Here is a 14835-nt window from a genome sequence, read left to right as displayed (position 1 = left end):
CGGTCATCATTACTGATCTGTGTGCGCCAGCTACTGGGAGAGAATGATTTAGTCATTTTATTCTGCAAAGTGTTTCTACAGGGGTGAATAATGCCAAGCCAAGATCTGTTTCTAATTATGCATTTAATTCCTATTTTGAATTAATAAATCGACTTTAAACAAACAACGACTCAAGCTAGCCAATGGCCACAGTGTGGATCAGTGTTACTGCAGTGGTTGCCAATAATTAAATTGCCAATGATTTTTTTGCTATTGTTTCTAGCTTAATAAAGAAAAAATATACTTCATTTCACAATCAGAATAAATTGCTTATATTTATTGCTGAATAAAAATGTCAGTTTTCTATTGGCCTCATGGCAAAGTGAGTGATTTCAGATTCTCTGCACATTTTTGCAGTTTATTTATTTAAAAATGAGGACTGGATGCTCAAAAATGTCACTCGTTAAAGCAATTACTAAATTATCAGAGATCATAAATATAAGAAACTAGTTATTATACACTGTTATGAGTATAAGAGTAGGCACTGAGGCCCAACCCTATTCCACCAAGGTCCACTTATTTTAAAATGTCTGGCCTCGCTCCTCATTAATAGTAGTAGTAATACAGTATTAGTAATCTCTGGGTCAGTAACAATTCTTTAATGAAAACTCTGAACTCAGATCTTATGCTCATGGCTAATCAAATGTTTAAGAATATACGTTGAAAATTAGATCAAATTTACTTTTTTTTTTGATTTAACAATGAAAAAAGTGCAGAGAATATCATTAAACACTACCTCAATAGCCTCAAAAGATCTTTTGTGTGTCTACTTTCTGAACAAATCCCTGTTTTAAACAGCCCAGACAGCGCTGGCTTTACTTCTTTGATGAGTGATTCAGTTGTTTGAGCGAATCGTCTCACTGGTTAGACATTAGTACCACCTGCTGGAAGATTTAGATTCTTACTTTGAGGATTATTTTCATTTTTAATCAAAATCACACCTGTTCATATTAAAACGCAATAAAGTGCAATAATCAATCTTCTTTGAAATAAAGGGAGAGTTCACACAAAATAATTTCGTCATCATTTACACACTTTTGTGTCATTTAAATCTGTATCAGTTTCTCTGAATTGTAGACTATTTTTTGTAAATGTTTACTTGCTTACTTCTTTTTACATTTAACACAATAATAAACTTAAATCTTCTATCGGTGGTAATTTCTGAGTCAACTTTAAACATTAAAATAGAATTTTTGCAATAATTTGCATGAATTTAATTCAGAAATACCAATACTGACTTTTAAGTGGTCACTTGTTTTTATTTTTCTTCGGGGCCGTAAGAATTAAGTGTTTGATAACACAATCTATTAATTCTAATCTATTTATTTCATTCATGTGTTTTAGTAAAACTCACCCATTTCAAGACACTGAAAAGAGTTTTTTTTACAAAATAATTAAAAATATTCTCAATTTAAGGTAATTAGTACATATTTTGCCAATAAATATTTAATTCTTACCGTCTGCAAGATTTATTCTATTTTTTAGTTTTATTTTGTGTGTGTGTGTGTGTGTGCGTGTGTGTCTGTGTGTAGTGTGTGTGTGTGTGGTGTGTAGTGTGTATGTGTGTGTGTGTGTGTGGTGTGTGTGTGTGTGTGGTGTGTGTGTGTGTGTGTGTGTGTGTGTGTGTGTGTGTGTGTGTGTGTGTGTGTGTTTGTGTGTGGTGTGTATGTGGTCTGTGTGTGGTGTGTGTGTGTGTGTGTGTGTGTGTGTGTGTGTGTGTGGTGTGTGTGTGTGTGTGTGGTGTGTGTGTGTGGTGTGTGTCTGTGTGTGGTGTGTGTGTGATGTGTGTGTGTGTGGTGTGTGTGGTGTGTATGTGTATGTGTGTGTGTGTGGTGTGTGTGTGTATGTGTGTGTGTGTGTGTGTGTGTGTGTGTGTGTGTGTGTGTGTGGTGAGTGTGTGTGTGGTGTGGTGTGTGTGTGGTGTTTGTGTGTGGTGTGTGTGTGTGGTGTGGTGTGTGTGGTGTTTGTGTGTGGTGTGTGTGTGTGGGTGGTGTGTGTGTGTGTGTGTGTGTGTGTGTTGACAGGCGGCATCTTCTGTCTGGAGCATCAGGCCAATCTTCTGCTGTCCAGAATCAGGTGGTTTGTCTTGGTCGGGCATCTCAGCTGAGACCTGTCCACTATGGGTGACCCTACCGGTAGCTGTGAAGTACCAGTGGCGTAGCTCTCAGCATCACTGATGCACACAAGCCCTCACAGCACGTCAAGCTGCAAACCATGTGAGGGACCCTAACCTACCCTAACCCAACAGCCAACACTAACAACCCTAACAACAACCACTAATGTGCCAAAAACCACTCAGAGGAGACCAGCAATACGCAAGCAACCGCCTAGAAAACCTTGCTAACCGCATGTCAACATCCAAAAGAACCCAAGCAGCACGGACGATCACCAAAACATCCAGCAATATGATAAACTTGAATGAAAAGTTCTATTTGATTAATTGAAAACTTATTCTATAACTATATACAATATATACAGTATGTACATACGTGCCCACGATCCTCCATCTGGCACTTGGATGGCTCAGTGCCTGGGCCTCTTCCTCCGGGGCTCCTTGGGCAGCGGCTCCTTGCTGATGTCCACCTTGATCTGAGGGGGGGCGCTGGACTCGTACCTGATCTCCGTGATGAGCACACGCCCATCAGGCTGCTCGGTCTCCAGCAGTGCAGGCCGGCCCAGCTTCTCCCACAGCCGCTGCTTTACCTCTAACCCTTGGTGAGGGGTGTATCGTCCAGTACGCTTCTTCAATGTGGAGTCCATCACACCGCGGTAGATGTCCTGGTATTCCTGCACACTCCGGCCGTGGATGGAGATGGGCTCTTCCTGCAGACACTCACCCACTGGGGAGACTGGGGCTGCGGGACGAAGGGCAGGAAGGACAGCCGCGTTCTTCAGGTGTCGCTCCAGCAAGAAGTCCCTGAGGTGTCCGGGGAGAGTCTTGGTCCTTTGTGAGCGTCGCAGCGCCATCATGAACAACTTCAGATCAACTTTCCAAACTGATGAAACTCAGCCGAGTGGAGATTTGTTCAGAGTTGTGCAGCTGGATGATCAGAATCGATCACTCTATAGACAGTTGCGTGGATTTGTAAACCAACTCGTGTTGCCGTGGTGACAGAATGACGAGGGTCATTTAAATGTACACAATTTCAGCGTTAAGTCAATTAGAGCAGCAGGAGCTGTATGTTTGTACACTACAGTTTTTTTTTAAATGTTATTGAACACAGAAAATCTCTTCATAAATATTAGGTATAATTATAGAGGGCCCATATACCCAGATAAATAAATATTGTCCAAGTTTTTCTTTATTAAGATATTTTCACCTTTGAACTTGAAAATCGCGTCATACGTTTCCACGTCAGAACTCTGGTCACGTGTTTTAATTTATTGCAGTATAACTCCAATAGACCATTTTCATCTACATTTACAAAACAGAGCACAAATACTAATCAAACCAATAATATAATAATAAAAATAAATAAAGTCATAGAATAGACAAACAAACACAGACAAGGAATGACACTACTTCATAATAATAATCCCTTTTAAACACAGTTGTGGCAGAAAAAATAGGACACAGAGCACTCAGTTTCTCTGAATTTATGGGTTTAAGTAAAATGTTCATATGTATTTTATTCTATGACGTCTGATAACATCTCTTCAACATTTCAAGTAAAATTATTGTCGTTTAGAGTATTTCTTCATAAAATGGCAGCTGCCGGAAAAACTCGCTGTGACTGAAAACTCCTCTAAAGCTAAAACATTAGTACTGTGTTGAGTAAAATGAGCATGTCTATAAACTTGATATTATTTAGGTATTTTAGTCAAAAAAGAGAGAGAAATGTTTAAACGTCATTTCTATGTTTAGGAAATGTCACCAATAATTTACAAAATAAAACAAAAAATAATAACTAATGTCAAGAGAAATGTACAAAATCTAAAATGGGTCAAATCTCTGATTTTAACACGATCAGTTGATTTTTTTATAGGAAAACCCCATCTATTACTACAACTCTATGAAGAAATAACAAAGCTTTTGTAACATTATATTACAATACTGAACAGCTTGGAGTGAGTATATTTTCCCCTTTTCTTCTTTTTTTTGTCAAAGAACATTTTAAAATGAACAGTTTTATTTAACAAGGATACTTTAAATTGAACAAAAGTGACCATACAGTCATTTATAATGTCTTACATATTTAATTGCCATAAATGCAGTTCTTCTGAAACTTCAAGTCCTCAAGGATGTTGACAAAACTCCTTCCTGTTAGTCTGTTCACTTTGCCCTTCACCAGGACGGAGATGTCTGTCTAATGGACTGAAATCCCACCTGAAAGAAGCAGAGGAACAGGACGCTAAAACAATTAGAAACAGAAACGTATATGTGGTATCAGAAAGCTTTCAGAAAATGAGCAACTGTGATCATTGTCATGTGTTTTGTATCTGCTGTGTAGTCTGTTGTCCAGCGGAGGGTTCCAGAAACTGTGGGACGGTTTCTGAAGATTGTCCATTTCAGGATGGCCAGCCATTCTGGATCAAACTCAAGCTTCTCGTAGAAAGTTCCTCCACAATCTGCAATGATAAAACATCTGAATCTACTTCTGGATCTCATTACCATGCTGGAAGACGGCAGGATCATTACCTTCAGAATGAAGACATTGGTCAACTTAGAGAAACTTGCAGATCTTCGGGGCAGCATTAATAATTTTTATTAGCCTGAAGGGACAAACATGTTGTTATTCTTTTTAAACTGATATCTACATTTTATTCGGAGCCTTTTTCACACAGTTCATGTCTGAAACCTGTAACTGCAAGAGATATAGAAACAAACTTGAGTTCAAACTGACGTCGATGAAAAATAATGAAAGCATGCAAGCCATTCGCAAGTAAATTGTCCACTTTTTGTTTAAAATTACTTTCATGACACTAAATTTCAAATCTGGATGAAAAAATATTCTGTGGGCATACGTTGTAGCAGATATAGTGTACACTCACCGGCCACTTTATTAGGTACACCTGTTCAACTGCTTGTTAACGCAAATTTCTAATCAGCCAATCACATGGCAGCGTTTCAATGCATGTAGACATGGTCAATACGGTCAGCTGCAGTTCAAACCGAGCATCAGAATGGGGAAGAAAGGTGATTTAAGTGACTTTGAATGTGGCATGATTGTTGTGTCAGACGAGCTGGTCTGAGTATTTCAGAAACTGCTGGCCTATTGAGATTTTCACACACAACCATCTCTAGGGTTTACACAGAATGGTCTGAAAAAGAGGAAATATCCAGTGAGCGGCAGTTCTGTGGACGCTAATGCCTTGTTGATGCCAGAGGTCAGAGGAGAATGGCCAGACTGGTTCCAGCTGATATAAAGGCAACAGTAACTCAAATAGCCACTCATTACAACCAAGGTGTGCAGAAGAGCATCTCTGAACGTTGAACCTTAAGGCAGATGGGCTACAGCAGCAGAAGACCACACCGGGTGCCACTCCTGTCAGCTAAGAACGGGAAACTGAGACTACAATTCACACACACTCACCAAAACTGGACAAAAGAAGATTTGAAAAACGTTGCCTGGTCTGATCAGTCTTGTTTTCTGCTGTGACGTTCGGATGGTCGGGTCAGAATTTGGTGTCAGCAACATGAAAGCATGGATCTGTCCTGCCTTTTATCAACGGTTCTGGCTGGTGGTAGTGGTATTATAGTGAGGGGGATATTTTCTTGGCACAAGAGCTATGCATCATGGATGTGCAGCCGACAAATCTGCAGCAACTTTGTGATGCTATCATACAATATGGACCAAAACCTCTGAGGAATATTTCCAGTACCTTGATGAATCTATGCCACAAAGAATTAGGGCAGTTCTGAAAGCAAAAACGGGTCCAACACGGTACTAATAAGGTGTACTTAATAAAGTGGCCGGTGAGTGTACTGTATGTTACAATTTATACGCACATAACTTGAAAATAAAATTCAATTTAAAGGCTTAACTTGATTAATTAGGCAAGTTAGGGTTATTGGGCAAGTCATTGTATAACAGTGGTTTGGTCTGTAGACAATCAAAACATATGGCTTAAAAGAGCTAATAATATAGACCTTAAGCGTTTGTTTTAAATAAAATCCGCTTTTATTCTAGCCAAAATAAAACAAATACGACTTTACCTAGAAGAAAATAGATTATAGGAAATACTGTGAAAAATTCCTTCTTCTGTTAAGAGAAAAATGTGTAAAAGAAAACAAATTTACAAGATGGCTAATAACTTTGACTTCATATTACAAATGAATGTCATGTAGTGTGTGAAAAAGGCTTAATCTAAAGGGAACCAAAAGCTTTTATTTGTCAAAAGCAAAAGTGACAGTGAATGAGGACCCACCTGGTGCTGCATCAGAGTTGAGTCGAGTGCAGGTGAGCAGAGATCCAGTATCTGGAATGCAGGTGCTCTAGACATTCAGCAGCAGCAGGGCTTCCCAAAGTACTGGTCTCCACTTCCTGTCAGAGGAACTTCTTCCTGTTGGGGGAAAAGTAATACGTTACAATCTGAAGTCACTTAAAAAGGTAGCTCAGTGTGTTACTTAGTTACTTTTTAAGGAAAATAATGTGAAAGTATTTGTTATTTATTTATTAATTTATTTAGAGTATGGGCTTATAAAGACCTCTGCTTATTTGCAGTTATTAATCATCTAAACTTATTTTCTTTCATTAATGGGCTTAATTCAGTCTACTTTTACTTCCCTTTATTAATCAAAAGTTTAGATACTTCACCGGTCATCATTACTGATCTGTGTGCGCCAGCTACTGGGAGAGAATGATTTAGTCATTTTATTCTGCAAAGTGTTTCTACAGGGGTGAATAATGCCAAGCCAAGATCTGTTTCTAATTATGCATTTAATTCCTATTTTGAATTAATAAATCAACTTTAAACAAACAACGACTCAAGCTAGCTATTGGCCACAGTGTGGATCACTGTTACTGCAGCGGTTGCCAATAATTAAATTGCCAAGGATTTTTTTGCTATTGTTTCTAGCTTAATAAAGAAAAAATATACTTCATTTCACAATCAGAATAAATTGCTTATATTTATTGCTGAATAACAATGTCAGTTTTCTATTGGCCTCATGGCAAAGTGAGTGATTTCAGATTCTCTGCACATTTTTGCAGTTTATTTATTTAAAAATGAGGACTGGATGCTCAAAAATGTCACTCGTTAAAGCAATTACTAAATTATCAGAGATCATAAATATAAGAAACTAGTTATTATACACTGTTAAGAGTATAAGAGTAGGCACTGAGCCCCAACCCTATTCCACCAAGGTCCACTTATTTTAAAATGTCTGGCCTCGCTCCTCATTAATAGTAGTAGTAATACAGTATTAGTAATCTCTGGGTCAATAACAATTCTTTAATGAAAACTCTGAACTCAGATCTTATGCTCATGGCTACTCAAAGGTTTGAGAACACACGTTGAAAATTAGATCAAATTTACTTTTTTTTTTTTTGATTTAACAATGAAAAAAGTGCTGAGAATATCATTAAACACTACCTCAATAGCCTCAAAAGATCTTTTGTGTGTCTACTTTCTGAACAAATCCCTGTTTTAAACAGCCCAGACAGCGCTGGCTTTACTTCTTTGATGAGTGATTCAGTTGTTTGAGCGAATCGTCTCACTGGTTAGACATTAGTACCACCTGCTGGAAGATTTAGATTCTTATTTTGAGGATTATTTTCATTTTTAATCAAAATCACACCTGTTCATATTAAAACGCAATAAAGTGCAATAATCAATCTTCTTTGAAATAAAGGGAGAGTTCACACAAAAATAATGTCGTCATCATTTACACACTTTTGTGTCATTTAAATCTGTATCAGTTTCTCTGCATTGTAGACTATTTTTTGTAAATGTTTACTTGCTTACTTCTTTTCACATTTAACACAATAATAAACTTAAATCTTCTATCGGTGGTAATTTCTGAGTCAACTTTAAACATTAAAAACTGAATTTTTGCAATAATTTGCATGAATTTAATTCAGGAATACCAATACTGACTTTTTAAGTGGTCACTTGTTTTTATTTTTCTTCGGGGCCGTAAGTATTACATGTTTGATAACACAATCTATTAATTCTAATCTATTTATTTCATTCATGTGTTTTAGTAAAACTCGCCCATTTCAAGACACTGAAAAGAGTTTTTTTTTTACAAAATAATTAAAAATATTCCCAAATTAAGGTAATTAGTAAATATTTTGCCAATAAATATTTAATTCTTACTATCTGCAAGATTTATTCTATTTTGTGTGTTTGTGGGTGGTGTGGTTAGTGTGGCGTGGGTGGTGTGTGTGTGTGGTGTGTGTGTGTGTGGGTGGAGTGGTGGGGTGTGTGTGTTTGTTTGTGTGTGTGTGGGGGGGGGTTGTGTGTGTGTGGTGTGTGTGTGATGTGTGGTGAGTGTGTGTGTGATGTGTGTGTGTGTGGTGAGTGTGTGTGTGTGTGTGTGTGTGTGGTGTGTGTTGACAGGCAGCATCTTCTGTCTGGAGCATCAGGCCAATCTTCTGCTGTCCAGAATCAGGTGGTTTGTCTTGGTCGGGCATCTCAGCTGAGACCTGTCCACTATGGGTGACCCTACCGGTAGCTGTGAAGTACCAGTGGCGTAGCTCTCAGCATCACTGATGCACACAAGCCCTCACAGCACGTCAAGCTGCAAACCATGTGAGGGACCCTAACCTACCCTAACCCAACAGCCAACACTAACAACCCTAACAACAACCACTAATGTGCCAAAAACCACTCAGAGGAGACCAGCAACACGCAAGCAACCGCCTAGAAAACCTTGCTAACCGCATGTCAACATCCAAAAGAACCCAAGCAGCACGGGCGATCACCAAAACATCCAGCAATGTGATAAACTTGAATGAAAAGTTCAATTTGATTAATTGAAAACTTATTCTATAACTATATACAATATATACAGTATGTACATACGTGCCCACGATCCTCCATCTGGCACTTGGATGGCTCAGTGCCTGGGCCTCTTCCTCCGGGGCTCCTTGGGCAGCGGCTCCTTGCTGATGTCCACCTTGATCTGAGGGGGGGCGCTGGACTCGGACCTGATCTCCGTGATGAGCACACGCCCATCAGGCTGCTCGGTCTCCAGCAGTGCAGGCCGGCCCAGCTTCTCCCACAGCCGCTGCTTTACCTCTAACCCTTGGTGAGGGGTGTATCGTCCAGTACGCTTCTTCAATGTGGAGTCCATCACACCGCGGTAGATGTCCTGGTATTCCTGCACACTCCGGCCGTGGATGGAGATGGGCTCTTCCTGCAGACACTCACCCACTGGGGAGACTGGGGCTGCGGGACGAAGGGCAGGAAGGACAGCCGCGTTCTTCAGGTGTCGCTCCAGCAAGAAGTCCCTGAGGTGTCCGGGGAGAGTCTTGGTCCTTTGTGAGCGTCGCAGCGCCATCATGAACAACTTCAGAACAACTTTCTAAACTGATGAAACTCAGCCGAGTGGAGATTTGTTCAGAGTTGTGCAGCTGGATGATCAGAATCGATCACTCTATAGACAGTTGCGTGGATTTGTAAACCAACTCGTGTTGCCGTGGTGACAGAATGACGAGGGTCATTTAAATGTACACAATTTCAGCGTTAAGTCAATTAGAGCAGCAGGAGCTGTATGTTTGTACACTACAGTTTTTTTAAATGTTATTGAACACAGAAAATCTCTTCATAAATATTAGGTATAATTATAGAGGGCCCATATACCCAGATAAATAAATATTGTCCAAGTTTTTCTTTATTAAGATATTTTCACCTTTGAACTTGAAAATCGCGTCATACGTTTCCACGTCAGAACTCTGGTCACGTGTTTTAATTTATTTCAGTATAACTCAAATACAACGAGGCACAACTGGACCATTTTCATCTACAATTACAGAACAGAGCACAAATACTAATCAAACCAATAATACAATAATAAAAATAAATAAAATCATAGAATAGACAAACACAAACAAGGAATGACACTACAGGGTCTATCCATTTATTTTGTTTCAATAAACTAAACAATCTTCTTCCTTATGTTGATTTTAACAACTTTAAAGATTTAATGTGGTTTTGTTTTAAGGCACTTTGCATTTATGAATAAAATAACTCCAAAACGATTATGCAATACTAATTGAATATTAACATCTTCTCCTGATAAAACAAATAAATTATCATTTATAGAAAATTGGGAAGACAATTTGAGAGAAACCTTTAGCCACTTGAATGAATCATACCAGAAAGTTCTGCTAAGTGTAAAATAAATGTGCTGTCGTTTCACATCTGATCACGTTAGCAGGAGCGTAGCAGCCATTTTAAAAGTGTGTGGGGGTACAGCTGTATGGCGATGTGGTGATAATCATGTATAATTACTTTTAAGGAACTAAATTAATGTATATTTCTATAAAACACTTTGGGACTGTGGGGAGGATTTCTGAAGGTTATCTGTCGATGTCAAGATGGCATTCTAGATCAAACTGGCTGAGTCCACCATGATTTGATGTTTTAATAAAACATCAAGCAGTCAGTTAAGTGCTTTCATAAAGTTGATTGATTAATGTGGTTTAACTGATAGAAAATTAATAGATTTTTTAGACATTATGCCATAACAAAAGAGAACGTTTGTATGACCCGTTTAATACAAGCATTTGAATTAGATTATTTACATCGTACCACCACATGATGGCTGCAAATGACCAAATCAGTCTGCTCAAACTACAGCTCATTCGGGAGCCTGACAAATTTTATAACAAAATTAAACACCGATAAACAAGATCCACAGTAGACAAAGTTGTCTGTAGCCACATGAAATCCACCAACCATACACTCTCCCATTTTTCCCGGGATTCTCCCGTATTTTACTGTTCTATCCCACTACCAAGGTATTTTCCGTGTTTCTCTCGTATTTTCAGTCTTACTCTGAACAGACGAGACTCCCTATACGCAACCCATACCGCCGAACCACCAGGTGTCGCCCCTTGCTCTAAAACGTGAGTCTTCTGTGCTTTTGCTTTGTTCACCCTAAAAATCCAGCTTAAACCAGCCTAAGCTGGTTGGCTGGTTTTAGCTGGTCGACCAGGCTGGTTTTAGAGGGGTTTTGGCCACTTCCAGGCTGGTTTCCAGCCATTTCCAGCCTGGTCTTAGCTGGTCAGGCTGGGAGATGACCAGCTAAAACCAGCTTGACCAGCCTAGCCAAGCTGGAAGTCCAGCCAAAACCAGCTATGTCCAGCTTAAACCAGGCTGGTCAGGCTGGTTTTAGCTAGATTTGGCTGGTCATTTTCCAGCCTGACCAGCTAAGACCAGGCTGGAAATGGCTGGAAACCAGCCTGGAAGTGGCCAAAACCCCTCTAAAACCAGCCTGGTTGACCAGCTAAAACCAGCCAACCAGCCTAGGCTGGTTTAAGCTGGATTTTTCAGCAGGGCAGGAATAAAAACACTTATAAATTAATGTTAAAAACGGCGCGATTTCATTTCCTTTTGATAAGGTGGCGTCACCCATCCTATACAATCCTCAAAACAGTCATATAATGGTGCATGACCGTCAGCTGAAGTGCCCCATAGTGATAAATAGACGCTGTTTCCCAAACAGATTCTGTACAAGCGATTTGAAGCGAAGAGAAAGTCTGGCTTTTGGGTGCGTGTTTAAACAGACATACACACATAATTAATAATAATAACATATAAGGATGTCGATCTTTGTGTTTTTTTCCCAAACACAACAAATTTTGTCTTAAATTAGCATAAAAAGTTAGGAAAGCAGTCGAATGCTTTCATTATAACGTTATATGTGTGCATTTTTAAAGTGACACCTCTTATTTAATGTAATAAAAAAATCTTAATAAATGAGAGATTCATTCGTTGCTCTTTAATCAGAATGTGTAAATTATACAATGGAGAAACGGATAATGAGATTGATAGCTTGATAATATTTCATTATAATCCGCTTGTTAAGAGGTGACGTGTTGGTGACGTACTGTTTCCGGGTCCAAGCCGCCATTCATTTGAGTGGAGAAATCATTTGTTTATGATCACGTTTTATTCCTATCACACATTAAAGTTAATTTTACATGAAATCATAGTGTACACAACAATCTCTGGGCTTGCTGCATAACAAATACCAAAAATTGTACAATTTATTAAAAAAAAATCATCACTTTCTGGCCATCGGATATTAGGCATGGACATATAAACTGCGATCGTGATTTTTGAAAGCGTGGGGGCGTGTTGGGGGAATCCTTTATTATGGTGGGCATATCCCTTATTTTCACATCCCATGTTGACAGCTCTGCTTTGGTATGGTCTGTAAACACCCCCGGGTTGCAAACTTTGGTACAGTACCTGATCGCAGCGGCCACCCAAAACCCACTGCATCCTGTACCGGTTCTCAACAGTGTTGTACACCCCTGAACTGTTGTATAAACACAATATCACACTCGTAGCAGTGCGATATGGCTGTATATCAGCACGGGTGGGACCAGTGGCGTAGCGCAAAATGCGGAGGCCCACCTGCAGGGATCACTGACTGGGCCCCCTGATGATGGGGGGGGTGGGGGGGTGGGGGTGGGGGGGTGACGACAACGCGGGGAAGCGATTACAAATTAAGGAGCGGGGAAGGGAGGCGGGGTGGAGCGAAAACGCAGGGAAGCCTTCACAAACTGAGGAGCGATCACAAACCGAAAGCTGCCAGAGTGTCAAAGTAGACAGAAGTCATTCATTTTCAATGAGAACCGGCGGCGAGAAACAGCGCGGCGCGTCTTCTCCGGTGTGAGCGTCAAGGAGAGATCAAATCAAGTCAACTTTGAGCTATGATATAACGCGGTTCGGCTGCAAGCAATCAGAATGAAGTAGTCCACCGTTTGAGAGGTGTTTAGAGAACACAGACCGGTGAACTTTGGTTCCGACCACAGTTCTTCCCAAGAGTTTGATGATTGCGGTTGACGGATTTACAAATATTGAAAATCGCGACGACGCGGGGGCCTCTAATCACGCGGGGCCCCCCTGCGGTGCGTGCCCTGCGGGCCCGTCCGCTACGCCACTGGGTGGGACGCTAAGGCAACGTTTTCAGAATAAGCCTGGGTTGTCCATTTCAGATGTTGTAAGAAAAGGGCTGATGCTGCAGTGGATTTTATGATATTTAATATAGTAATTGCATTATTTGGACCTCAAATTGATGTAAACCTCTTGTAGAACACTTCCAAAACAAAATCAAAAATGCTTAAAGAGGTCAGGATCTGAGAAATCAAAATTCCCTTGAACAAACATCTTTTTTTTTTTTTTTAAGTTTTTCATTAGGGCTGCACAATATATCGTAAAAAAATGTTATTATAGCTATAATATCGGTATGCAATATCGGTACCACAGTAGATAAATTACATTCATTTTATATGCCATGCATTTGTGTGTTGCATTCGTAATTTGTCAATATTCAAATCCGACCAATTAGATGGGATTTTACCACAGATTTACATAAGCTAAAAAAAAGATACAAAAAGAACAGACCTTATTATGCTTCTTAGGGGTGGCACTGAATAAATGTATAATCTGTATATCCTGCATCTTGCATTCTAATGCACACTGGACATGAAGCACTAAAACATTCGAAACATTGTTTTCATTAGCCCCTTTCACACATACAGACCTTTCCGGAAAATTGCCGGCAATTTTCCGGAAAGCTTGTATGTGTGAACAGGTCCTTTTTGAAAATACCGGTAAATTCGTTCTGGCTATTTTCCGGAAAGATAAGTTGTAACACTACCGGCAATTTGCCAGAATGCTGCGCTGTGTGAACGCAAAAGGAAGATTACCGTAATAAGCGCGTGCACGTCTAGAACGTGCTGACGTGAGACGTCTGCTTTAGCCAATCACAACAGTCTGACGCGTTTACGTCCGCGCGGTTTATGAGAATAAAAACCTTTGAATATTTTCCCAGACACATTTAGCTGCTAGAAGTTAGTCAGATCACGTTTATATGTTCTTCTTAATGCCAACTGTGTAAATAATCATCAATGAGATGCTTATGATAAGCCGTTGTTTGTTTACCTTTAAGCTTTGCGTGTGCCTTTGAAACAGCCTGTGAGCGCCTGCACACACACATATTATGAACATCTCGACATGCGAAAGTGATCCTGCGAAAGTTGTTCACAATATTGATCATCCACAGAGTTTGTAATTTAGTCAAATGTTTACAAACACAAGGGCAGCCGTTTAAAGCTCATTTGTGGTGAATGATGTCAGAATTTACCGGTATTTTGGAATGGATGTGTGAATGCTCTTTTCCGGAAAATTTCCGTAACGTCCTCGCCTGTGTGAACAGCGCTTTTTTCAATATACCGGTAAAGTCTTTCCGGAAATTTTCCAGATATTTACCGGTATCACTGTGTGAAAGGGGCTACAGTCTATCAATGTACACAAACATTCGGTATCTATCTGCATCGCTTAGCAATGTATAAAAAAACAATGTGCATCCTCGCCTTTCCCATTTTCAAAATAAGAGTCCCACATTGATAGTAAGTTTACTATAGGTTTACAATAGATACACTAAAAAATAAGGGAAAAATATTGTTGTTATCTGACTAGAAACCATTCTGTTCTGTAATTTGTCCAGGACACTGGGGTTTCACCCCTACTCTTTACGAGATGTGCCATGGGATTTTTAACGACCACAGAAAGTCAGGACCATGGTTTAACATCTCATCTGAAAGACGGCGCTCACTGATAATGTCCCCTTCACTATATTGGGGTATCAGGACTCACACAAGTGCCCCCTGT

Source organism: Danio rerio, chromosome 7, assembly GCF_049306965.1.
Source record: "Danio rerio strain Tuebingen ecotype United States chromosome 7, GRCz12tu, whole genome shotgun sequence".
Taxonomy (NCBI): Eukaryota; Metazoa; Chordata; class Actinopteri; order Cypriniformes; family Danionidae; genus Danio; species Danio rerio.
The sequence above is the reverse complement of the archived record's forward strand: the minus strand, read 5'-3'. Positions refer to the sequence as shown.